The sequence below is a fragment of the Heterocephalus glaber genome, unplaced genomic scaffold, assembly GCF_053883595.1.
Source record: "Heterocephalus glaber isolate CG9 unplaced genomic scaffold, H.glaber_assembly_v1.0 deba00001463, whole genome shotgun sequence".
Classification (NCBI taxonomy): Eukaryota; Metazoa; Chordata; class Mammalia; order Rodentia; family Bathyergidae; genus Heterocephalus; species Heterocephalus glaber.
This window is the reverse complement of record NW_028258310.1, coordinates 2,605,243-2,630,145: the sequence shown is the minus strand read 5'-3', so window position 1 is coordinate 2,630,145 and position 24,903 is coordinate 2,605,243. Positions and strand designations below refer to the sequence as shown.

Genomic DNA, 24,903 nt, shown 5'->3' with positions numbered 1-24,903 from the left:
ATGTTTGCTTCCCTCATCAGTTAATGTTCATTGAGTTTTCCATTGGTTACATGATGGGTATGAATAGTGGCTCTTCTCTCTACTTCACTACATCCTGGGACAGTGTAGTTTTGGATGTCAGTTCTTGGTGGTGGAGAGATGAACTGAAATACTCATGTATAGATAGATAGTACACATGACAGTTCCACCTTGCATTGCTATTGATTCTCTTTGTCCCCTTTTTCCAATCTGTGGACCATATCACAGGATTCCAAGACAGTTCAACAAAAGTCTCACACAAATTTCTCTCTCCTTTCAAGCTCATCCTTGTCTTGCAGTCCTTTGTAAGTGCCAACAGTCTGCCAATCTTCCTGGTAACTTTTGATAATATTACAGGTTCTATCTTGAATAGTATTGTAGTGGGTTGCCTTCACATTAGGCCATTGCAAATGAATATGGGTTGTTAATATGGGTTGATACCATCAAATGAGATGCAGCCACAGGTATTGGCCTCAACTGGAACTAAAAGGGTTGGCGGTTCAATAACAAAATAGATCTTCCCAAATCTCTTTCACCTGCTGCCTGATGGAAAATTGTCCAGTTTCCTTTTGAAAATGAATGACTCCCAGGGAAATGTCTTGCTGTTCTGTCCTAATGCCCTCTTGATCCTGGTGGTTTAACTTCCCATCAGAATCCAAGTGTAAAAACAAAGTAAATAGAACAGATACCTCTGCTCTTCAGTGCCTGCTTTGAGGAGCAGAGTGAGACGGATGCAGACATTGGATCCTACTGTACTCAGTGCCACTGGGCGCTTCTTTCCTTGCCAGCTCACTGTAATTAAAGAAGAGAGACATCAACGTGCAGCCAGATCCGAGGTGCTGTCCAGTTGAAAAGGTCACTGCCGCAAATGAGCAATTAGTGTTCCCTGCTGCCGCGGAGGGTTTGGCTTCAGAAAGAGCCACAGAAGCACAATGCCCGGATAAACCAGTTTTATAATCTGCTTGTCACAAGCCCAGTCATCAGGGTTCTGCCCTGAATCGGACAGGATAATGCTGTCCAGATGAGAAAAAAAATCAGATTTTTAAAATACGACCGTCAACAGAATAGAGTAGGCGAACATTTCATCTGTAAGCAGCAAGGTTGTGTTGGACAAAGCATGGGGGCTGTGGCTGGGAAGAAGCCTCATTATAAGCTTTAAATATTTGGGAGCTGTTTTCTCTGGCAGCCTCAGAGCTCGGCAAAAAGCTTTGTTGCCTACTGAATGAGGATTGGAAAAAAATGGTTACGAATGCCAGGGTTAAATTGACTGTGCTATTAGCACTTTCTCTAAGAATCAGTTGCTTTATTATAGATTGCTCTTAAGAGTGTTTCATTTAAAACCCCAAGCCTCTGGGTGGGGTACTGAATAGGGGTCAAACGGGAGTGGCTACAGGAGTGGAGGGGAGCTTGCAGGTGGGAGTGGTTAGCTAGTGAAGAGGATCAAGTGGTGGAAGGAGGGGCTGAACAAGGAGGAGGGAGAGGAGGAACATTTCCCCAAACTGCTCTGGGCTCACAAGGTTGGGCTTGCCCCAGCCCTCCCACCTTTGCCAAGCCCAGAGTGCACCAAGAAGACAGGACTTTCAAGAGGTCCCTGGAGCCAGTAGTTTGACCTTGAACACAGGCGACTCTCTCTGGCAGAAACTTCATTGTTTTGCCCAATATAGTCAAATCCAGAAAAAGAAAGAAGATAATTCTCATCTGATCAGCCCCAAAGGTAAAATTTTGTTTTATGTTATAAACAAAGCCCTGAAATTGCCATTGACAAGAGAGGTTCCAAATAGTGAATCATCTAAGGTTTTGACACATGGATCAAGATTTTCTCCTTTGTGTTGTATGGTAAGATTTCAGATTGTAAGGTGAGATGCTCAAGCTCCCTTTGTTTAATAAAGAGGAGGAGGCAGCTGCCTCTTCACATCCTCTCCTCTTAGGGTGTCTCCTTGGAACCATAATAGGTCCTCTTACATATGCTCAGAATTTTAATTTTACCATGCAAGTTCATGATCTTTCTGAGGCTTAACCCTGTAAATGCACACCTGCAAGATTAATTTAAAAGTTACTCACAGGCATACAGGAAACTATTTCAGGAAAGAATGTTTTGTTCGTCCTTCTGCTTCTCTGTATATAATCATATGAAATTCTGCCTTGACTTTGCCCAGATTTTCAGGCATGTACATCTACAGTGCCTATGTTTTCTGTTGTCCATGTTGGTGCTCAGGTGTCCTGTTGGCAGGGTTGTTTTGCTTTCCTGAAAGTGGTCAAGAGGTGCCAGAGCATGAGTGAATGCGGTCTAAGAAGTCAACTTAGTGATTTCTACCAGTGCACTCTGCTCTGCCCGTTCCTGAGTAGCATGAAGTTCAAGGGCACCATCACTCGGTCAGCTTCCAACTCTCAAAAATATATTTTCCCAATGCATGCAGGTTTTCAAGTTCTGTTTATCTGTTCTTATGCAACTTGTCTGAGCCCCCATGGAGGCAGAGATGGCAGTTGGGGTGCTAACTTCTTGGCACTAAAAGCTGCTTTTCTTTACAGAAGCTCAACTTATTTCACTGAAGCATTTTGTTGTCAACCCCTGAGTTGACAGCATAGTTACTATCACTCTTTCAACAGAAACTACATTTATAAGCTTGTAATTAGAGTTTAATGTTTGATATTTACACAGAGCTTTACAAAGCTCAAAGCATTCCACAAAAGGAAAAGGAAAGTAAACAAAATAAAACAAAAAATGTTAGAACAAGGGTATAGAGTGGTGGGAGGTTATGTTAAACCTAGAGGATATATATTGTGTGTGTGTGTGTGCACGCGCACGTGCGCATGTGAATAGGACTCTCTTCCATTTCAATGATTTACAAGAACTTTTTAGCCAATCATTGAAATATTTCCAGGGAATATTCTAGTATTTTACTGGTTAATTATTAATTCTTCATTTTTGCAAAATTATTAATTTCATTACTCAAGTAGTATCACTACTTCCAAGTTATACTGAGTGTAGATTAATAAGGCTTAGAAATTTTGACCGTAGAATCTATTATATTCATCAAACCCCTTTTTGTTTAGGATTCTCTTTCTCTCCCTTTCTTTCATATATATTCAACGTGTTTTAATATTGAATTCATAATAGTACAAGAATATTTTATCAATATTTCTCATACTGATAAAGGCAATTCCCCTGACCCCTGATTCATTTCTAATCCAAATTCCCTCTGTACTAATACTCATTATTTCCAAATCGTTATGTATCCTTTAGGTATACTTTCTTTGAATGTGTGTGTGTTATGTGATGGTGTGCACAAAGAAAATATTTAATTTGTTTCTGAATTATTAAAAAAAAGAATAATGATAGCTGACATTTCTTGAGTTCTTTTTATGTGGCAGGCACTGCATGTTAAATTAAACCCCCACAACAATACTATGTAATAAAGCATGATTTGTGTCCTCATCTTGCTTATTTTTAAAATTTTTATTGGCATGTACTTGCAGTACATAATGATTACATTTATCATGGGGAATCAGTACATATACATAACACATCTTATGAGAAAACTGGAAATGTAGAACAGGTAGGCAACCTCTCTGGGGTTTTATAGTCAGCGAGTGGCAGAGCCAGGATCACACCCAGGCTGATACTTCCAGCCACCAAGCCCTAGTGCTCTTTATGTGAATTGCATCCTTCAGTGGGAAATGTACTCTGTGCAACCAACAGTATGACTGGGAGCTTTCAAAAATACTAGTGCTTCCCAGATTGTCTCACTCATTTAAGTTTCTGTTATCACTCTACATTTTATGGATGAGCTTTGCTGCATTTTATTTAGCTTAACACTCTACTTATTATTAGTTTATTTTTCTTTCATTTCAATTTCCAAATTTTTTGTTGTGGTAAAAATACACATAAAACTTACTATATTTCATTTTATTGTAGAGTTCAGTGATGTCAGCCACATTCATAAGGTTGTTCTGACATCATTGCCATTCATATACATAACACTTTTCATCCTGTAAAATGAAATCCCTATATCATTTAAATGGCTTCCAATGGGCCGGGAATTTAGCTCAGTGGTTCCGGCACCTGCCTTGCAAGTTCAGGGACCTGAGTTCAATCCCTGGTACCAAAAAAAAGAAAAAATAATAAAAATAAATAAATAAATAGCTTCCATTCCTTCCTGATTCCAGCTCCTGGCAACCTCCTTTCTACTTGCTGTTTCTAAGAGCTGGACTGCTTTGGGTACTTCATAAAATACCTAACTGGCTCATTTCACTTAGTGTGTTGCTTTGAAGATTCAGTTATGTTACGCAATATGTCAGAATTTCCTTTCTTTTAAAAGCTGAGTAGTATTCCATTGGATGTATACATCACATTTTGCTGATTCATTCATTATTGATAGATAATTGGGTTGCTTTCACATTTGAGCTATTATGAATAATGATGCTGTCACTATGGGTATAGAAATATATCTTCAAAACTCTACTTTCAGTTTTCTTATGTGCATATCAGAAGTGAAATTGCTGGATCATATAGTATTTGTACTGTTAATATTTTAAGAAGTCACCATATTGTTTTACACTGTGGATTTGTACCATTTTATGATCTCATTGATGGAACACAACATCTCTAATTTCTTCTAATGGGTGTGAGGACGTATTTTGTACCTTTTATTTTTATTTCCATAATAAATGGTGATATTGAGCATCTTTAAAAGTACTTATAGGTCGTTTATATGTCATCTTTGCAGAAACGTTTATTTACTTCCTTTGCTCATTTTTGAATTGGGGTGTTTATTCTGGTTGAGTTTTTGTTCTCTGTATATTCTATATATCAATCCCTTTGTATCCTGCTTCTTCTTGAATTCTAATAATCCTTTATTTGTGGTCTCTGTAGAGTTTTCTATATGTAAGATAATATCTGAAACAGAGATAATTTTCATTCTTCTTTTAAATTTAGATTCTTTTATTTCTTTTTCTTGTCTAATTGCTCTGGGTGGAACTTTCAGTGCTTATATTGTCTCTGGCTTTGTTAACAGGGTAATGTTGGACTCCAGAATGAGTTAGAAAGTATTCTCTCTTAATTAAATTTTTGACAAAAATAAGAATTGAAAAATGTTTGATAGAATTTACCAGTGAAGCTATCAGATCCTGGGCTTTTCTTGGTTGGGAGAGTTTTGATTGATCAATTTCCTTATAATAAACTTATTCTGATTTTCTATTTATTCATGATTTAGTCTTGGTAGGTTTTATATTTCTAGGAATTTGTCCACTTAATGTATGTAAATTTGTCCAATTTATTAGTATGCAATTGTTCATAGTACTCTTATAATTCTTTTCTATTTCTGTAGAAATAAAATATCAGTGGTAATATCTTTATTTTCATTCTTGATTTTAGTAATTTGAGTCTGTCCTTTTTCTTAGCCCATTTCATAAAATATTTGTCAATTTTATTGATCTTTTCAAATAACCAACTTTTTGTTTCTTTGACTTTATGGTTTTTAAGTCTTTTTATTTTTTCATTTCTGCTCTAATCTTTACTTCTGTCCTTCTTCCAGCTTTAGGTTTAATTTCTTTCTCCTTCTCTTTCCTTAAATTGCAAAGTTAGGTATTTGATTAGAGATTTTGACTGCTTTTTTATATAAGTGCTCATAGGTATAAATTCCACCACTAGTGCTGCATTCTCTGCATCCCATAAATTTTGGTGTGCTGGGTTTTCATTTTCATTCATTTCTACAAATTTTAAAAAATATTTCATAGTATTTTCTTTGAGCTATTGGTTAACAATGTGTTACTTAATTTTTACAGTTTTGTGAATTTTGTATTTTTACCTCTGTTACTGGTTTCTAGTTTTATCTCACTGTGTTCAGAAAAGATATTTTGAATAATACCTGTCTTTTCAAATGTATTGGAATGTGATTCATGACCTCATATGTAGTCTATTCTGGAAAATGTTTCGTGTGCACTCGAGAAGAATGTACACAGTGTTGTTGGGAAGACTCTTCAATATATGTCCTTTAGATATAATGACTTTATTGTATTGTTTAAGTCTCTATTTTCTTGGCTATTTTCTCTCTGGTTGTTCTGTGCATTGTTGAGAGTGGGATGCTGCTATTTTCTTTATAATTATATCAGTTTTTGCTTTATGTATTTTAAAGTTAGGTATATAAATGCTTATAATTGATATATTCTTGCTGTTTCAAAACTTTTATTAATATATATGTTTTTCTTGGTCTGTTATAAACTACTAAAAGTTAATGTCTATTTTGTCTGATATTAGTTAGCTGATTTTGGTCTCTTGCTTACTATTTGCATGGAATATATTTTTCCATTCTTTCAATTTCTATCTGTTTTGTGTCAGGATCTAAAGTGGTTCTCTTATAAATAGCATATAGTTGTGTTATGTTTTTAAATCCCTTCTTTCAATCACTGTCATTTCTTTTTTAATGAAATTTTTTCTTGGTACATTGTAGGTATACAACACAATTACATTTCTCATTGGGAATTGTACCTTTACATAATGCATCTTGGTTCTTATTTTTTCCCCATTCCTAGCCCTCCCTTCACGCCCTCCACCCTTCCCTATTTACAAAGACTTTATTTCCATTTTTTCCATTATTCATCATTTTTTCCTTTCCCTTCTTTCCTTTCCCCTGTCCCTCCCACTACCCCTACCCCTTTGGACCTTTTCTTCCTATTTTACATTATCGATTATTCATTCTAATCATTGGTACATTTTAGGTATACAATATAATGACATTCATCATTGGAAATTTGCACCTTTACATAGTCTCTCTTGGTTCTTATTTTTCACCCTTGCCCAGCCCTCCCTTCAACCCCTCCAGTCCTCCCTATTTACAAAGATTTTGTTCCTATTGTTCCATTTTCTCATATTAATCCCATTCCCCTACCCCTCCCACTTCCTTCCCCTTTGCCCCTTTCTTCCTATTTCACATTACCTATTATACATTTAGTCCTTATTTACACTTTCAGTTTCTCACACCAGAGAAACTATTCGTTATTTATACATGTGTGTCCTATTTATTTCACTTAAGAGTATTGCCTCAATGTGCATCCACTTAGCTATAAATGTCTCTAATTTCTCATTTTTGATGGCTGAGTAGTACTCCATTTTATAAAAAAACCCACATTTTCTTTATCCAGTCTCCAGTTGATGGGCATTTGGGCTGTTTCCAAGTTTTAGCTATTACAGACTGTGCTGCTATGAACATGAGTGCACATATATCACTGTGGTATGATTCTTTTAATTCTTTGGGGAAGATCCCCAGCAGTGGAATGGCAGGGTCAAATGGGATTTCCAGTCCTAGTTGTTTGAGGTATCTCCATACTGATTTCCACAGTGCTTCCACCAGTCTACACTCCCACCAGCAGTGGAGAAGGGTTCCTCTTTCCCCACAGCCCCGCCAGCTTTTGTTATTGGTTGATTTCATGATAGCAGCCATTCTTTCTGGAGTGAGGTGGAATCTCAGCATTGTTTTCATTTGCATCTCTCGAATGACCAGTGATGTTGAACATTTTTTCGTGTATTTATTTGCTATTTCTACTTCTTTGTCTGACAAATGTCTGTTCATTTCAGATGCCCATTTTTGGATTGGGTCTTTAAATTTGGGAGGTCTGATCTTTTTAAGTTCTTTAGAGATTCTAGATAGTAGACCTTTGTCTGAGGAAACGCAGGTGAAGATTTTTTCCCACATTGTGAGTTGTCTCTTCACACTGCTGGTGGTTCCTCTTGCTGTGCAGAAGCTTCTTAATAAGAAGAGATCCCATTTGTTGATTGTTTGTGCTAGTTCATGAGCAACTGAGGTTTTGTTCATAAAATCTTTTCCTACACCGATGTCTTCAAGGGTTCTACCTAACCTCTGTTCCAACTGATTCAGAGTTTCTATTTTAATATTTAGATCTTTAATCTGTTTTGATTTTAGTTTAATGCATGGTGAGAGATATAGGTCTAGTTTTAATCTTTGGCAACTTGAAGGCCAATTTTTCCAGCCACATTTATTAAAGAGGCTATCTTTCCTCTAGTGTGGGTGTTTGGCTCCTTTATCGAAGATGAGATGGCTGAGTGTGTCTGGCATTGTTTCTGCATCTTCTAATCTGTTCCACTGGTCCTGAAGTCTGTTTCTTTGCCAGTACCATGCTGTTTTTATCACAGTAGCTTTGTAGTAGAGTTGCACGTTGGGGATTGTGATACCCCCTGCCATGTCTCTGTTACCTAGAATTGCTTTTGCTATTCTGGGTCTGTTCTTGCTCCAAATGAATTTTTGGATGGTTTTCTCGAGGTCTATGAAGTATGCTGCTGGGATCTCAATTGGAATTACATTAAATCTATATAGCAGTTTTGGAAGTATGGCCATTTTCACTATATTAATCCTTCCTACCCAGGAGCAGGGGATGTCTGTCCATTTTCTGATATCATCTTCAATCTCTCTTTTCAGAGTACCATAGTTTTCAGAGAAGAGGTCTTTGATTTCTTTCGTTAGGATGATTCCCAGGTATTCCAGTTTTTTGGATGCTATTGTGAAAGGAATTATTTGCCCTATTTCTCTCTCAGTGAGTCTGTCATTCGGGTAGAGGAAAGCTATTGATTTTTGTGTGTTGACCTTGTAACCAGCTACTTGGCTGAATTTGGTTATTAAGTCTAGAAGACTTTTGGTGGAGTTCTTGGGGTCTTCTATATAGAGTATCATGTCATCTGCAAATAATGACAATTTGACTTCTTCATTTCCTATCTTTATTCCTTTTATTTCTTTCTCTTGTCTAATTGTCATGGCTAATGTTTCCAGAGCTATATTGAACAAGAGTGGTGATAGTGGACATCCTTGTCTTGTTCCTGATTTTAGTGTGAAGGATTTCAATTTTTGACCATTTAGTATGATATTGGCTGTTGGTTTTTCATAGATGGTTTTTCATACCTCTGTTTGAGGTAGAGACCATCTATTCCAATTTTTTGTAGGGTTTTTATCATAAAGGCATGTTGGATTTTGTCAAATGCTTTTTCTGCATCTATGGAGATAATCATATGGTCTTTGTCCTTGGCTCTATTGATATAGTGTATTACATTAATTGATTTTCGTATATTGAACCATCCCTGCATCCCTGGGATGAATCCCATTTGATCAGGGTGTATGATCTTCTTGATGATCTTCTGCATTCTGTTTGCCAGTATCTTATTAAGGATTTTTGCATCTATGTTCATTAGTGAGATTGGCCTGTAGTTGTCTTTTTCAGTTGGGTCTTTCTCTGCTTTGGGGATCAAGGTGATGCTTGGTTCCAGGAATGAATTTGGGAGTATTGCTTCCCTTTCAATTTCCTTGAAGAGTTTAAACAGTAGTGGCAGCAATTCCTCTCTAAATGTCTTGTAGAATTCAGCAGTGAAGCCATCAGGGCCCGGGCTTTTCTTAGTTGATAATTTTTTAATTATGTTTTCAATTTCATTGGTTGATATTGGGTTGTTCAGAATTTTTAAGTCTTCTTCGTTCAACTTTGGTAATTCATATGTATCTAGGAATCTGTCCATTTCTTCTGTGTTGTCCATCTTATTGGCGTATAGGTTCTGGAAGTAGGTATTGATGATCCTCTGGATTTCTGCTGGGTCTGTTGTCATTTCACCCTTTTCATTCCTAATTGCATGGATTTGGGCCTTTTCTTTCCTTTTTCTGACAAGGTTGGCTAAAGGTTTATCAATTTTGTTGATTCTTTCAAAGAACCAACTCTTGGCTTCATTGATTTTTTGTATTGTTCTGTTAGTCTCCATTGCATTGATTTCTCTTCTGATCTTTTTAATTTCCTCCCTTGTATGAGCCTAGGTTTGTCCTGCCCTTCTTTTTCTAGAAGCTTGAGGTTCAGCATCAGGTTGTTTAATTGGGCTCGTTCTGTTTTCCTAATATGCATATTCACTGCTATGAATTTCCCTCATAAGACTGCTTTCATTGTGTCCCATAGATTCCGATATGTTGTATTGTCATTGTCATTTAATTGAAGGAACTGTCTGATTTCTTCTTTAATTTCCTCTGTGACCCACTGGTTATTCAGTGTGTTGTTCAATTTCCACATGTTTATGAAATTTTTTGAGTTTCTTTTGCTATGGATCTCCAATTTCATCGCACTATGGTCTGATAATATACAGGGGACAACTTCAATTCCTTTGCACTTACTTAAACATATTCTATGTGTGAGTATGTGGCCTATTTTGGAGAATGTCCCATGTGCAGCTGAGAAGAATGTGTATTGTGATTTTGTGGGGTGGAAGACTCTGTAAACATCTGTTAAATTCATTTGTTCATGAGTTTGATTGAGTTCTAGTATTTCATTGCTGATTTTTAGTCTACTTCATCTATCTATTTGTGACAGTGGGGTGTTGAGGTCCCCCACTACAATTGTATTAGTGCATATATGGCTTTTCATGTCCGTTAGTATTTGTTTTATATAGTTGGGTGCACTAGTGTTTGGTGCATAGATATTTATGATTGTCATGTCTTCCTCTTGGATTGTTCCCTTTACAAGGATGTAGTGTCCTTCTTCATCTCTCTTAATCAGTGTTGGTTTGAAATCTTCTTGATCTGCAAAGAGGATAGCTGTTCCTGCTTTTTTTTGGGTTCCTGTCACATGGAGTATTGTTGTCCACCCTTTAACTTTCGGTCTATGAGTTTCCTTTTGAATTAAGTGTGTTTCTTGTATGCAGCATATTGTTGGATTTTGCTTCTTGACCCATTCTGCCAGTCTATTTCTTTTGATTGGTGAATTGAGACCATTAATATTGATGGTTATAACTGAAACATATTGACTTGTCATTGCCATGATTTTTTCTTTTTGTTGGGTTCTCCCCCTTTCCATTTAATTTCTTGTCATGCCAGATGGGTTCATTCTGTTTTCCTTCCTGGGGTTGTGATCCTCAATGTCTGTTCCTAGGCTATTGTGTAAACTTCTTTGGAGTGCTGGTTTGGTATTCACGTAGTTCCTAAGGTGCTGTTTTTCATGAAAGTATCTTATTTCTCCATCCATTTTGAAAGATAGTTTTTCAGGGTACATCAATGTGGGTTGGAGGCTGTTTTCTTTTAGGGCTTGGAATAGGTCACTCCAAGCTCTTCTTGCTTTGATGGTTTGTGTTGAGAAGTCTGCTGTGATTCTGATGGGCTTTCCTTTGTATGTGATTTGTTTCTTTTCTCTAACTGCTTGTAGACCTTTGTTCTTCTGTTGTGTTTCTGGAATCTTAACAATTATATGCCTATGTGTAGATTTTTTTGATCAAGGCTATTTGGAGTCCTATATGCCTCACTTATCTGTATGTCAAACTCTTTTCCCCTGCTTGGGAAGTTTTCTGCCATTATTTCTGTGAAGAGATTTTTTACGTCATCTGCACTCTCTCCTGTTTCTTCATTGAGCCCAGTCAGTCTTATGTTATTCTTTTTTGCATCATCTAGCAGCTGCTGGATTGATTTCTCAGGTTCTCTTATAATTTTGAAGCAATGTTTCTTTTCCTGGTCACTAATTGCAATCTTATCTTCTGTATCTGAAATTCTGTCCTCACATTGGCTCATTCTGCTGTGTAGACTTTCAATGGAGTTTTTCATGTCCTGGAAATCTATTTGCATCTGTTTTATGGATTCCATTTGTTTCCTATGTTGGGATTCCATCATGTTCCTGAGCTCCTGTCTAGATTTATTAATCATGTCTTGCACTAGGGGCACAATTTCTCCTGTTATCTGAGAAATTATTTCTGATTTCATTTTTTCCAGATCCCCTTTTGTTGCCAGTTCAGTGGGTCCAGGTGGTTGAGTATCAGAGTGTTCCATCTCATTTCCCTTTGGGGTTGGTGTGGGTGATCTGGAAGTCTGGTTTTGAGACTTATTTATGTGTTTTCTCATTTTTGACTGGGGCGGGGCCTCTTAGTGCCTGCATGGATTACCTCCTCTGAGCTGGGAGATGTGGGACAGGGGCTGGGAGCAGTGGTAGGGATGGTGGCCCAAAAGCCCTTTCCTGTGGGCTGGGAGCAGCAGGAGGGATGGTGGCCAGGAAGCCCCTTCCTCTGGACCAGGAGTAGCGGGACAGAAGGTGGCCCAAAAGCCCTTTCCTCTGGGCTGGGAGCAGCGGGAGTGATGGTGACTGGGAAGCCCCTTCCTCTGGACCAGGAGCAGTGGGAAGGTGGCTCAGAAGCCCCTACCTCTGGGCTGGGAGCAGTGGGGCTCAGTACTGTGGTCTGGTGGTCTGGTGTCCCCTGTGTCTTTGTAGTGTGGAAAAAGGTGGCTGCCTGTCTGCAGTGGGGTGATTCATTGTCTTCCGCATGACTTGGGACCTTGGTAGGTTGTGGGCATACCTGCCTGTCTGCAGTGGAGTGACAATCACTGTCTTTTGAATGGAGAGTTTAAGCCATTTTCATTTAAAGTAAGTACTGATAAGGAAGGATTTACTTCTGCTATTTTGCTACTTGTTTGCTGTGTAATTTTTAGCTTTTTTGTCATTCTTCTCCTGTGTGATTGATTGTCTTTTGTGTTTAGCTTTTTTGATAGTGAAACATTTAAATTCCTTTTGTATTGCTTGTATAAGCATTCTCTTAATTGTTGCCATAGGGATTTCCTTTAACTTCATAAAATTACAACACTTTAACTTGAATTTGTACCAGCTTAACTAGTGTAAGTTAATAGTTCCATCTCCTTGGTAGATTGTTGATGTCCCCAAATCACATATTTATATACAATTATTCAAAATATATAAACTAGTATTTATTTAAACATAGTAGTCTCTTAACTTAGAACATAAAATGTGGAGTTACAAACCAGTATTACATTATTAGCTTTTAGATAAATGATTATTTTTGTGAAAATACATTAGACTCCTAAATCATGTAGAAAATAATTGTGCAGTTGAAAATGTTGTTACAGCTTTCCTTGAAGATGATGGACTGGTGAGCACCAGCAAATCAGCCTCTTCAAGAGTTGGGAGTCCAGATGTTGGACTATAGCAATGTGGGTAAGAGAAGAAGGAAGGAAGTGAGTCCCCTGAACCCACAAGGCTCTGAAATGAGAATTGGAGCCCAAGGTGAGAGCAAAGAAAAGGACCTCAATGCTGAGGAGGGAGGTGGCAAATGGTACTTTCTCCCTGAATCCCAGCTCATAGCTTGAGAGGTGGCTTGAACCAACCACTATAGTCACTGTAGCACAGTGACTCCAAGTGACTCCAGAGGCCTCCATGGAGAAAAGCACCAGTGAAACAGAGCAGTGGATGCTGCAGACTGCAGTGACTGGTGAATAATTACAGTTCAGACATCCCCAGGAGAGGGCAATTGGCTGGTCACCATTTTTAAAGGGGCCAACTGAGCACTCAGAGAAGCCACACATTGGCTTCATCTAGTGGCTGCCAGTGTCAGAGTGAGGCCCAGACATGGGAGACACTCAGGGTCAGGGAGCTGAGTTTAAATTGTCTAGAAGCATCCCAAGTGTTGCAGGCTGAACAATTTAGGTCCCAGCCTAATAGCTAGAAACTGAACAGCCTGAACTTCTGTGAAGTTGAAAGCACAGGCTTTCTGGGATTATCCACCACTCCACTATAATCCTACTGCAGGCTGCAGGGATCAACCAACATGGATCGGGACTCTGTCTGCCCTCTTTGTCTACCAGTGACAGCAGAGACACGCCTTAAAGTGAACATTTTTTTTCTTCCTTTCTTTGCTCCCCCCACCTTGATTGTTTGTTCTTATGTTTGTATGAGTGTGAACATTGTTTCTAGCTTTTTGTTGCTGTTTTGTTCTATTCTTGTTTCTGTTTTTTCCTTCTTTCTTTCCCTTCTGTGTTTGATGCTATTGTTAATACTCACTGTACTACTTTAAACAAGGTGGCATAGTTGCTGTAATCAGTTTTTTTCCCTTGTATACCAATATGGAGATTGCCGGAGAATCATAAAGAGTACTATAGGCCAGTACCAAAGAACCAAGGGCTAGGCAAAATAGGCAGCAACTTCTCATTCCCAATACATTGAAGAGGTAGGATCTTGCAACAGACACAAAAGCCAAAAGTGAGCTACTCCTAGAAAACATCTCTGAAAAGTAGTCATTTCCTAAAGAAAATAGTGTTGTAATAATAATGCCAGCCTTTATAATTGCCCATGTATTTACTGTTATTGTAAACTTTATTTCTTTTTTTAAAAAATTTATTTTTTATTGTTACACATTTGCAGGACATAATTATTACTTTCATCATGGGGATGGATTTGGTACATGTACATAACATCTTAATAGGGTGACTGCAACTTTGTAATCTTCCTGCTTCAGTTTCCTGGGTAGCTGGGATTACAGGAATAACCAGTGTGCCCAGCACTTCATCACTTTTGCCAAATACAGGATTCTAGATTGATAAGATTTTTTTCTTTAGCATTTTGAATATATCTATTCACTTACTTCTGGTCTATAAAATTTTTGATGAGAAATCTGCTGATAGTTTTTTAGATGATCCTTTGTATGTGACAAACTTCAACTTTCTTGTTGCTTTAATGGCCATTTTATTTGTTTTTGTGTTTTAAAAATTGGATTGTAATGTGTTTCAGAGTGGGCCTCCGAATTTGTCTTACTTAGAGTCCTTTGACCTTCTTGCATCATTATATTCATACCTTTCATCAAAGTTGACAAGTTTTCAACCATTATTTCTTCAGGTATTCTCTTTCTCTCTCTCCTCTCCTTCTGAAATTCCTACAATACATACATTAGTGTAGTTGATGATGTGTAACAGATCCTTTATGCTCGGTTTGCCTTCAGTCTTTTTCTTCCCGATCCTCAGACTTGATTATTTTTACAATCCCATTTTTAAACTCACTGACTCTTTTGCCTTCTTCAGTGTAGCTTGCATCATTCTAGTGAATTTTTTATTTTAGCTATTGTACTTCTTAGCCCAGAATTTATTTTTGGTTTTCTCTCAGATTTTCATCATCTTTAATCGTATTTTTTTTGGTTCATGTTTAATCTTCTTTACTATCTCCACACATTCTGTTGACTCTTTGGGCATCTTTAAGATAATTGTTTAAAGTCTTTCTCTAGGAGATTTGCCATTGAGTCTTTTTTTTTTTCAATACAGTTATTACTGATTTACTTTTTTACAAAATGGATCTTTCTTTTTTTGGTTGGGGTATGAGTTTTAATTTTTTTAAAACTGAACATTTGAATCTAGTAACTATAGATAAGATTTTTCCTCTTCCCTTGTTTTTTGTTAATACCTTTTTGGTTTATTTATTTATTTGTTTTTCTTTTAGCAGTATGTCTTTGTGCTAAAGATAACCCTGAAATATAAGGTCTATTATGGTTTAGATCTAAATGTTCCCTAAACCTACATGCACTTATAGTTTGGGCTCTTGGAAGGTGATTAAATCATAGGAGTGATATATCAGACAGCTATTTGGAGGTGGGCACTGTTTGGCAGAACCACTGGGGTATACCTCAGAAGAGCATATCTCCCTCCCTAGCTCTTCTCTTCTCTCTCTGCTTCCTGGATGCTGTGTTGCAGGTTTCTCCTCTGTTATTTCCCTCTGCCATGCTGTCCTGCCTTGGAGCCAGTCGACTGTGGACTAACACCATGAGCGAAAATAAACCCCTCCTCCTTTAAGTTGTAAGTATTAGGTAATGTGTCTCAGAGACAAGAAAAGTGACTAAGACAAGGTCTTCTCAGGTCTTTTCTGAGACTATGACCTTCTATGAGCACTCGCTGTTATGTTCTGATTTTCCCTATGTAGGCACTGCTTTTGGACATTCTAGTTTTTTGTGCTTCCAAAAGAAGAAAAAAAGAGTAAAGGAGTTTGGATAAATGAGCACCAGCCCTTTAAAGCATCTGGAAATCATATCAGCCAGAGAGGAAGGGATTAAAACAGTGGAAGAAGGTACAACCATGGCCATCTGCCTTTTTCTATACCTCTGCTGACCAAAAACAGCAATCAATGATCAGAGTATTGATGTTAGTATTTCCAGGACAGGATTCTTTTTGCCTACTCTGACTCCCACAATCAGGGTATAGCAGAAACTAGGAAATGGGTATGCATTACTGTGCTAAGAGCTGAAATAGACCAAAATTAGCCATAATTTACTGTCTAAGCTTTTTCCTGAAACTTGCAGGTTTCCAAAATAGTTATAGATTCTGGGAGTGTAGTTGTCTAGGTGAGGAGATAGATTCATGGTGCTTTCTATTCCACAGCCTGCTCAGATTTTTTCTGGTTGCCATTAGGTTTTCACCATAAATATTTGCAGCAAAAGCTTATATCTTATCCATGTTTTCATGAATTTTACATATATTTCTCAATAACATAGAAGAAAAGTAGAATTTCTGGATTGATGTGTGTGTATGTCTGTGTGTTTATCTATTTATATCTCCCAATTGCCTCAAAGGTTGTTCTCAGTTACACTTTAAACAAACATTGTATGAGAGTACATATGTCTATTTCATCTTGTCAACATTTTATGTTATCAATATTTAAAATTTTGCCAATTAGATGAGAGAAAATGATATATATTGTTTAAATTTGTGTTTTTTCATATGCTTGCTGGTCATATTTTCCCATTTCAATTTTATTCTTATATTTTTCTATTGTGGGAAGCTACTCTAAATTTTATTGCAACAAAGATTTTCCAGACCATTCCGTCTTGGAAGGCAGATAGAATCACTTTAACAGTCCAATATCCTATGCCCAGCACAATGCTTATAAGAGAATCATAAATAATAGTTGGCTGGAAAGGGATCCAAATTTTACTAACTTCTGACCTGTTTTTTCTTCTGTAGGATCTCTAACCTCCTAAAAATTAACTCCCCTTAAGTGTATCTAGGCATTTTGGGGATTCATTTTGCACATGATCACAAATATGCTTGTTTAGCTCTTTTGGACATCTCAGCTCTTTTAGACATCTTAACTTCTAGTAATCATATTACCGCTTTGTGGAGCTCTCCAACTCCACAGGATCTCCTCCCTTCTGTCACGGTCCTTACTGGGAACATTTCTGAGCATTACCTCTCCAACGCTGTACACCTAGGATATGTGGTCCACTAGTAAGAAACAATACATTAAGAGAAGAAGAAGAGCTCATGCCTTAAAAAAGGAGAGGTTTATTTTGGTTCATGGTTTCAGTCTGTGGTTGGCTGACTCCAAGGCAGTAACACAGTAGATGGTGTGGTGGAAGAAAGGAATTCAAGTTAAAGGATACAGAAAATAGAGAGCAGAGCAAAGGGTTAGGGACCAGATTCAGTCCCCAGTGTCATGTCTTATGACCCATCCAGACACATCCAAGAATGTGATTTACTAACCTCCTAGGCATCTCTCAAACCAGTCAAGTTGGCAATAAAGATTAACCATTTACACATATTATTTAGAGTTGACTAAATAACTAAAAACAATGCAATTAAGGTGACTGTCACGGGGAATTAGGACACTTGGGGAGAAGGAAGGGAGAAAAATGAGATGAAGATACTTTTAAAAATTTAAAACCACTTCTGTAGTATTTGATTTGTATACATTATGTGTATTATTGTGCTTTTTAAAAGAAAGCCTTATTAAAATTCTAAAATAGCTTATTGAATTAGTTCAGTTCAGGGAAATATAATTATTTCAAATGACAATTAGCTATATGAAGTCTTCAGATCTAATGAGTAGCTTCATTTTCTACTTTGTACTTCTGATAACATTGTATAGAGTATTTGTTATCCTCACTCTCATTCCTGTGCTGTGGTATTGTGTGTTCAGTATTTTAGAACTACATTATATTCCTTCAGTCCCCATTCCTCCTTTTTTTCTATTAAGCTAAGACGGATAGAAGAGAAGGAACTGAAGAAAGGTGGTTCAGTGGCCACTTGTCCAGAAGATAAATGGCTACAAATGGAGTATTTCTGCCACTAAATTATGCTAATCCAGTCTGTAATCCAATCACCATTTTCCAGATGACAAGGGACCCTAGTGCCAAAGGAACTGTAGTCAATTTTCTCCTTTGTCCCAATAGGTCAATTATTCTATTTTTCCTGAGGTAAAAGAATAACTTCCTTTCCCTGGAACTTGTGATGGCTCTGAAATGCACACCACCCACAGGATCTGCCAAACTATTATTGCTCTGTTAGAGCTGGCTGAGATCATAATTACCAGAGAAATGCCATTCTTCAACTCTAAGTTCCTGGATGTCAGCTACTCCAGGCAGCTCAGCTCATTCCAGAGTTAAGGTTCATATATCCTGCCCTTTATTTTCCCTTTAGACTTCTGTGACTCCCCATGCTAAAGAATACACACAGTCTTAGTGTTACTTGCATGGGAGTGAACATCCAATTGCTTGGAATTACTATATTTATCATAGCATCCATGAGAAAAATGGCGTGAAACATTTTTATTTTTAAGAAGCATGAAAACTCACATTTTGTTCCGGAAATAACACTATACACACAGAAAATTACAATGGAGTAGAAAATCGGTTAACATTTGTATGGTTGGTATGCATTAGAGATCCAAGAATGTAGCACAAATATAAGGTACACAATTTTTAATGTTAGTGAGCCTCAGAGTTGTCATTACTGATATGTGAAATGAATAGGAGACAGATAATATCTCCTAAAAGAACTAGAATTCTTTGTTTTTGTCTTAGTACATCATTACTCATTTTAATCATTTGGAAGAACTTAATTTGCATTGTGTGTGTGTATGTGTGCGTATGTAGGAGACAGGTGTCTTGATTAGCTTTGAGTTGTCTTTCTTGCAGAATCAATATCATTTTTACATGAAGTGACTCTAGCATGTGACCTCATGGTTAGGGAGGACTTATCAGGAAATTTGCTCAGTCTCTGACACATTCAAAGAATGCTGTCAGTGATTTTTCATGCAACATTAGGATTTAGATGACTGTCAAAGTAGATTTTGAGCCAAGTCTGATGGATAAATTATAGGTGATGAACCTGAGAAATAGAATGTTTAGGGAATGGAAAAAAATCCTAAAATTTTTTTTCCTTTTTAATAATGGGTGTTTTACAGTAAATAGAAGATATACACCACATGGTGACTGGGTATAGGTTTAAACTCATCCTCTGTGGAAACTAGAGAATAGAAAGCAGAGGCCTGCCTTTGAGAAAATGCCAGGTGGGTGGCAATGCTGTTTTTATCAATGAATAACTTGGGGACTTCCACAGAATTCTTTTCAGATAAATGGAAGTGGTTATTCCTGAGATTCATTGTGGCTCCTTGTCTCCAATTCCCAATTCTCAAGTAATCACCGGCCCTTCATAGCAAATGTCATTAGCTGAGGGAATGGGAAAAGGAAATCTGACTTCAAAATCTTAGATTCCTAGATAGAGTTTGTCAGACATGTAGATGGCACAGAGTTACAGAAATTGCCAAAGAGAGCAGTAACATTATAGACAGTATCTCTTTCTTATCTCCTCACCCTTCAAATAAAAGAAGATCCACTTACACTCCAAAGAGTATTTGTGTATTTTGTAAGGAATTCTTTGCAAAACTTTTTCAAGGAGTAAAAAGAGAGTCAGCAAACTGCAAAGGATCTATTCTTTATAATATCAAAACTTTTCTTTCAGCAGACAATTCTTAAAGAAGAAAATATCAACACTATCTCCATCCCCACACAACAATGCCCCCAAATCACATTCTACAAATTATTCCCTTTATTTTCCAAAATATTTTATTTGTTTTAACAATGCTTATCTTACATATTAAGACTAGTTGTTATCCATGGAAATGTTAACCATATGCTTGTTTTCCAACAGGGAGAAATAGATATGCCATTGGAATAAAACTCATCAAAGGAAGGTACACAAATATACAGATGTACACAGATGATGAGAGAGACATCATATTTGACCTGGAACCCAGGCTTTGAATTTGTTTCTATTCAACCATCACTTTAAGTAACTATTTTAGATCTGTCTTTCATCTATGAATATGTATTTTCAAAGGTTTCTTTTCATAGCTGTTTAGAGACATTTCTACTGGAATATCATATAAATATGTGACCATTAAACTTCATGTACACTGTATTTTCTTTTCTGCTTTACTTCAGGTATTTCTTTTGCTTTCTGGTCAGTTTTAGACTCTGAAATATTTCAAGGCCATATATATTTTAGTTTTGGTTCAATAAATTAATTTTGTAAAGATTAAGAAGCATATCAAATCAACTCCACAGAACAAATAGGCATCAATTAATATGTACCCAAGTAATATCAATAGGTTTATGTTAGCTTTCCATCATAATGGAACACCTGAGTTAGTCAACATAAAATAGAAAATGTTTATATTGGCTCACAGTTTTGGAGGTTCCTGTTCAAGACTGATTGGTCTCATTTCTTTGGGCCTGTAGAAAGGCAGTGCATTGTGGTGAAAAATGCATGGTAGAGCAAAACCACAGACCTGGTGGTCAGGAAGCTAAAGGAAGGGAAGGATGAGGACAGGTCCCACCTACCTTCCAAGAGCACTGAAGAGCAGTGCCCTTCAAAGACCTGTCAAGGATTCTACCATCTCCTAATAGTGCCACCCCGGGGAACGAGCATTTGATACATGGATCGTTGGGGATACATTCAAAATTTGAATTATAAGAAGGTTGAAGTAGTCCAGTTTGTCTATACATATACATATTATGGAGGAACTTTTCCCCCCACATTTTCCTGTTGTAAAAGAACATCAGATTTTAGTGCTTGAGGACTTTAACAAAACAATTTTGTCCCCCCATTTTCCATGTAATGTCATAAAATGACATTATAAAATATATTTTATCTATATGTTATCTCTCATTATGAGAGAGCTTGGAATATATGTTGATAAGCAGAAATTTTATATAAAAAATAAAGAATTTTAAAGCCTGAATTTAATGTGTTTATAAACCTTTTCCTCTTACATGTATTTCCAAAGAAACCCTGGAGTTCAAGCTTATAGTTTAAGCATTTTCATGAAGGATTCTTTCTTTTAATTTGAGAACTATTGTAGGAGTATAAAGCAGGCAGCATCAGGATCTAAGGATTTTTCATATAGGTAATTTATAATTTCTCAGATCCTGAGAAATACTTCCTCCAAGAGAGGGGCCTAGAGTGATGCTGGGGCTAGCAGCGTTCGGAATTTATATTTCAGTTCTGGTGTTGGGTGGAGGCCTATGCTTTTGGGGTGATTTATCAGTGCTATGATTCCAGGCTGAACTATTTTCCTTTTGCACTCAACAGTACTGAGGATCTGAAATGTGACTTTAGACAAATTACTTAGTGATTTTGAAATGCCAAATGAATATTCCTGGCTTCAAACATCTTACAATAATCAATTAAGTTTCAGTGATACTTCACAATTAGTTTTGCTATGGATACATGAAAACTTCTAGAATTCTCTGCATGTAGTGGTGGAAGAAGGAATCTTTATCTTTTGTCTCGCAAATCCCTCAAAGCTTGGGTGTGATGCTAGAGTCAGTGTCCCGAGGAGGATGTATTAGTCTAGTCTCATGCTATGCCTGGACTATACCTTTCCTCTGATCTCTGAGTACTTTCCCTGAGAGTACAGGAAGTTCCTCCATCTTTCTGTTTTGAGTTTCAACCTCATGTACTATCCCATTAACAGTGAAAGTTTTCCCCACAGGAAAGCTGAATTTTTAAAGGGTATAATTTTCTTCCTATATGATCTTTCTTAAAGACTCAGAGGTAAATACAACAATCATGCACACCAACTCATATGACTGTACCAATCCTTCAGATGGGAAAACAACTTCATTTTGAATAAAAGTTAAGTCAGAGGAAAAAATAGAGTACTTAGAGCAAGACTAATATGCAGCTAAGGAAATATGACTGGTAGGTCTTTGGAGGCGAGAGCTGTATGTGTCTTATAATTCACCTCCTCTGCCTCAGTTTGAGTACCTTCAATTCTTCTCAAAGGGTTTGTCTACTGTGTTCATTTTATGATGGTAAATCTTGTCTTTCCATGAGAGTCTATAGGTACTTAGGTTTCTTTGTTTGTTTGTTTTTGAGACAGGGTCTCACTTTGTAGTTCAGGCTGGCCTTGAACTCACTGTGTAATCCAGGCTGGCCTTGAACTCATGGTGATCCTCCTGCCTCAGATTCCTGAGTTCTGGGATTACAGGCTTACACCACCATGCCCCACAAATACTTAGATTTTATACCAAGAAGAAAAGTAATAATGCCTGAGTTACCAGTGGAAAGACAGAGGAAGGAAAGAAAGACAGGGGAAAGAAAGATGAATTTGAAGTAAATCACTATGGAAGGAATTAGAAAAAGCAAGTATGGAGACTAACTTCTCAAGGTGCTGGGGTGAGATCAAGAAATACTTTGAGTGAAGAAATACACCTATGCCCTTTTTCTTTTCCTATTTCAACATGAGCTACATGGGCTTTGTGAGGAAGCAACGTTAGGATGGGGAAGGCTTGTTCTTTGACCTACTGGGCTGATCTCAAACATCAAGTAACTTGCACAGAGGATGCAATCTTGGTTTTCTGTGAAATTCTATGGGATGTTCAGGAAGAACAGAAATAGCAAAGCTGCTAGATCTCACTGTCCATCAGGTTAAGCTCCCTATGTTAGGACTTTTAGTAAAGGTCAAGTTGTTTCTAGTCTGTGTGACAAAGAACAGTCAGTGTATGTTAAGGTCTGAGCTCATGCCCTTACTCAAGATTTCTGTTAACTAAAGAAACTAAGTGGATATAAACTTGAGGTATGATGATATCAGGTCTTTCCAAAATATATAATCACCCAGAAATATTTCCAAGGATGCCACAAATGGTTTGTTTGGGAAATTTCCTTCCCACATGTCAATTGGATCAGTGTTTGCTATGAAATCAGAACACATGAGAGTAATCAGATCTTCTGGGAAGATGGTAGTTTGGAGTTCTTATTTTCCAAAACATTTCACAATTTCATTTGTGGCTTTTCCTGAGAATCCTATATCCTGTAGTATCTTTATCTAGTTTTAAATGCCTCTAAGCTATATTCTACAGTTCAAACCGCATGCTGCCCAACAAAAGTCATGTTCATTTACAATACATCTCAACTATTTTGTAGGGGGTTAGCAATATGCTTTAGTTTATCAAAAAGAAAGATTAATATCTAGTTTATACATTTGCTATTTTCTTTAACACAGATGTAATTTTCCAAAAATCAAGACATTTTTTTGTTTTGTGCACCTTTGCATGATGTTTCAGAAAAGGTAGGAAAGAAGCCCTGCAAAATATTTTTGGTGTGATTTAATGAGTCTAATAAAGAGGAGCATACAGAAATACCTTGTAGTTTTTCAACACATCAAAAATATGCTAAAAGAATTAAAGAAAAGAACTTGAAACATACTTGTTTTCTGTTTGATAACAAATTTTGGCAATAGCCACAATTGTTTACATGCGGAATATGAGTCAACCTACTTTAACATGGTGCCAATGTGTTTTGGAATAAAAACGTGTGGAGAATATGATGGAATTATACTCTGGCACTAGAATCAAATCATCTAAGAGCTGAAAGAACTGAGAGGGTATCCAGCTTCATGCTCTCATTTAAGAAATGAGAAAAGTGGGGTCAAACTATTGAAATGACTTACCTACCATAGGATCAAATTATTAATCATTTGCAGAACTCAAATTAATCTTTGCTTACAGACTTTGTTACACTTTTCTTTCTGCTCTTTATAGTAGAAAGGATATGTTTTCTCTATTGTCCTTCTCTTCATATTTACATTACCACTTTGGATATGTGCTTTCATGGAGTAAAGTACATTGGAATATAAATGAAAAACTGAAAATTAAAACAAAGGCTAAAATTTGGCCCATTCTCTACAACATCTGGATCTCCTCCATTAATCTGAAAAAAAATTAAATAACCTCTTCAGGTAACTAGGAATAATTCATATTTTCTCTGAAATGTACAACATGGTTTTGTGACTGAATTTGGCCTGAATTAGAATCTGTTTCCACAGGGAAAAAATAGACCTTTTTTTTTTTTTTTGCTTAAATTCTTTTATTGGTACATCTTAGGTATACAATATATTTAAATTTATCATTGGGTGCTTGTACCTGTACATGATGTATCTTAGTTCTTATTTTTTCCCCATTACCTGTGCACCCTCTCCCCTCCACTCTTCTCTATTTACATCAACTTCGTTTCCATTTTTTTTTCTTTTCTCATAATTTTTCCTTTCCATTCTTTCTTTTCCCCACCCACCACCCCCTTTGGACCTTTTCCTATTTCAAAGTATCAATTATTAGTTATTAATCCTTTTAAACCTTATTTATACTCTCAGTTTCTCACACTAGAGAAAATAGCTGCAAAAAATAGACCTTCGAGGAAGGGCAAAATTGGAAATTAGGGAAAAAGCATTAAAATTTTCTAAAAAGGAAACTGAATCTCTTGGGTAAATATACTTAAAGGAAACCACTTCTCTTTTGTGTCCTGACATATTGAGGAGAGAGGAAAGAGCAATTTCCACAGAAGTTTTGATATAGCAAGATTCAAATTTTCCAGTGTCAATAGAAGGTGTCAGAAGGACCCAGATTGAAACCTGGATCTGTCATGCAACTGTGCTCTTAATCTTGAGTCTCCATTTCCTTATCTAAAAGTGGATGAAGCATTAGTTGACCTTGTAATGTTTCAGAAAGCATATGGCACTGTTATAAGTAAAGCAAAACTCCTGTGTGTGAGTACGATAGAATAAATATGACAAGCAATGTCTTACAACATCAAGAGTAGAGTCTGTTCTTCTATTTTGTTGCATCTGGGTGATTGCCTTTGACTTTAAAGGTAATGGAAGTGATGATGTATGAGTTCTGGGGCCTGGGCTGCCAATGACCATGTGGTCTTTGCCTTTGTTTTTATGAAGCACTGCCCTGGGACTACCATGTAAAGAAACCAGTTTAGCCTATTGAAGAATGACTAGCCAGATAAAGAAGTGATCTGCCAACAGAATAGTGAG

General features: G+C 37.0%; 1 long non-coding RNA gene across 1 annotated transcript; it reads left to right on the top strand.

Annotated features, from left to right (window-relative positions):
• The first annotated feature begins 1,287 nt into the window (after positions 1-1,287).
• On the top strand, positions 1,288-23,565 carry LOC147826636 (uncharacterized). Its single transcript, XR_002398201.2, has 3 exons — positions 1,288-1,732; positions 12,894-13,050; positions 19,731-23,565. It is a non-coding gene; the product is annotated as an uncharacterized LOC147826636 (long non-coding RNA).
• The last annotated feature ends 1,338 nt before the right edge of the window (positions 23,566-24,903 follow it).